This window comes from Ascidiella aspersa, chromosome 3, assembly GCF_963924565.1.
Source record: "Ascidiella aspersa chromosome 3, kaAscAspe10.2, whole genome shotgun sequence".
In the NCBI taxonomy this organism is placed as follows: domain Eukaryota; kingdom Metazoa; phylum Chordata; class Ascidiacea; order Phlebobranchia; family Ascidiidae; genus Ascidiella; species Ascidiella aspersa.
This window is the reverse complement of record NC_139449.1, coordinates 29,385,750-29,388,592: the sequence shown is the minus strand read 5'-3', so window position 1 is coordinate 29,388,592 and position 2,843 is coordinate 29,385,750. Positions and strand designations below refer to the sequence as shown.

General features: G+C 32.0%; 1 long non-coding RNA gene across 1 annotated transcript; it reads left to right on the top strand.

Annotated features, from left to right (window-relative positions):
- The first annotated feature begins 324 nt into the window (after nucleotides 1–324).
- On the top strand, nucleotides 325–2,306 carry LOC146161451 (uncharacterized). Its single transcript, XR_014494658.1, has 4 exons — nucleotides 325–541; nucleotides 813–875; nucleotides 1,434–1,544; nucleotides 1,761–2,306. It is a non-coding gene; the product is annotated as an uncharacterized LOC146161451 (long non-coding RNA).
- The last annotated feature ends 537 nt before the right edge of the window (nucleotides 2,307–2,843 follow it).

The following is a 2,843-nucleotide window of genomic DNA, read 5'->3' as shown; positions in this document are numbered from 1 at the left end:
AATGGATCATACATTTTATTGTTCATCGTAATGATCAACACAAAACTTGTTCGATAGTGGTTATGTTAGAAATATAACTAGTTATGACAGTGATTAATGCGACTGTTTTAAGATGAAAAATCGGCGGACCATAACGTCCTATTTCACTTATTAATCTATTAGGCATACCGTTATGAGTTAGTTCAGCAGCTTAGAGCCTAACATACAATAAATACTCCAGTTTGTTATAACGCTTATTAGGTGTAGGCGTACAAATATTTAAATAACGGCAAATTGGTGCGTCGATTTTAAATTTTGAAAGGCGGCGCGAGACGTCACACTCCGTTAAGCGAGAGGCATTCTTTCGCCAAGCGCGCGTCTAAAAACGCCTTTGTCTCGCCAAGCGCGCGTCTAAAAGCTAGTTTGCGAACCACATAAGTTATGTGTATGTGAAAAGTGTGATAAACATCAGCCAGTTGCAGTTATCGTGTTCTCAACTTTAAAAAGATTAGGATAAAAAAGAAAAGGAAGGTGGATATGTGTCTAGGTCAACCCATTTATGGTAAGTTAAAACACTACTGTTTTTTATTTAATTTATATGTCAACACTTTTGTTGAAAAAGAAACAAGAAAATATACCCCACTGATATTTACTACTTTACCTTTTTTGGTGATCTTATTGTTGGACCCAGTCAAGTTCACACCAAAAACTTGTAGGTTAAGCATTGTTAATAAATAATTAATATAATACTATTTGACCCACCCTTATACAAATAAAAAGACAATTTCTCCTTTGTTAAATTATTTATTTTAGTTTTTATTTTCATCTTTCAGCAATCCCAAACTGCAAAAAATGAAGTTGTCTCAGTGGATAAGAGTTACAAAAAGCCATTAGAGGTACAAAATTAATATTTGCAATATTTTGCTATTTTATATGGTAATAATTGTCAATGTTGTTTTTAGATATTACCTTTATTTGTACAAGTGTGCTTTATATAGTAAAATTCTTTACATGAGGCAATTTTGTTTACCTAAATAGTTTTGTAACATTAACTATTGCACTTATTGGAACTATAGGTTACTGATAAACCAAATTCCATTAGTATCGGTACTTCTCATCATATTAATTTATGCACTTTGCCATGTTTTTCGATCCACTGTAGTGTTTTCTAATTTGAAGTTAAATTTCTTAGAAAATTTTACATTAAAAATCACTAAAGAGTCTTTCCTGTAAATGCACTTATAAATTTGTTTTGCTCATTTTAATATAGTAATGACGTAATTTGGTATTGGATCAGATCCCGGTACATTTTGCCTAAATTTTTTGTATTAGACATTCCTAATTTTAAGTATAAAAACACAAATATGCATGAAGTAAGTGATATTATTTTAAAGTATAGGCACATACAGACTACTGCACTATAATTTCTTTTTAACTTCATGTGTTTTTTACAGACAAGCAAGGATTATTATCAGCAGTGTCCACTATGCTTAACAACGGACCGTATCTGGTCAGGTGAAGGAAATTAACCAAACGCCATTGAAAAACAAAGAACTATTCTCCTGGTAAGAAATATGTTTATAGCTCCTGTTAAGTGATAATATACAATAAAATAACTCCAAACAATAAAGACTAATGTTGCCTAAAATTGATACTGTTAACATTACTTATTTTATAATTCATATATGTTTAGATTAGTAGAATATATTTGTCTAATGGCTTTTGAGAAGGATCACAAAACTTAGTTTGCATTAAGTGAAGGACATATTTTGTTTTTGTAGAAAAAGACAACCACATATCATGTTACGAGGGCTGTCCAGGACTCCCAAATAACCATTTATAGCAGTGTTTGTCAGTGCAGAAAAAAACTACTGTTGTAAAAATCTAACCCCACTTCTGTATATCCCATTGTGTGTTTAATATGACTGATGTCCCCACATGTACGTTTAGCCCTTCATTTTTTATAGTCTTTTTGGTGAAACGTTCTTAAATGTTAGTGATACGTTGATTATAATTATTGTTTGCAAAATAATGCTATTTTCATTGTAATTTTAAAGTATTTTTCCTTATGTTGTTTTTTCTTTTGTATTTTTATTTGTCAAGTTCCATTTGTTACAACAGTGTTCTTTCTAATACACTTTCTTATTTGCTTCTTAGAAATTGTGGTGAACGCAAAATTATTTGGGTGAATTCTTTTTCTACCCAACAATGTTGAATTTCTCGACAAATGTACCTTGAATATTATGTATGGCACGAACTAAAATTACCCAATATAGCATTTGGGTGAAACAAAGCAATACTAAAAAGTATTTATTGGGAATCCCCACGAGCGTACCCAGAAAAGTGAAGTGGGTACAACCTAATATTACCTAAGAATACCATTTGGGTGGAACAATGCGATACCCAAAAATATTTATTGGGAATCCCCACGAGCGTACCCAGGAAATTAAATTAGGTACAGGCTTATGTTACCCATGTAATTTAGGTAAAATAATGTGATACCCAATAATTTAGATTAGGTAGATATCAGTGGTACCCAAGGTATTTTGGGTATTAATTACCCAAAAATATTTATTGGGAATCCCCACGAGCGTACCCTGTTTGACAAAAAAGTACCCAATGATTTTGGGTATTGAATACCCAATTTTGCTAACAGTGTAAGGTAAAAGTTTTGCTAACTAAAACCAAATCAAAACCTTATTCGCACTTTACGCGCTTAACTCGACTTCAGTTGTATGGTACACCGGCTTTTTAAAATACAATAGGCTTCTTTAGTTTAATTGATTTATGACATGACTTATTACGGAAATTGTGATGTCATATCTGAAAACAAAGTTCAGCCCCCTCCTCGATCCGTTCCCGTA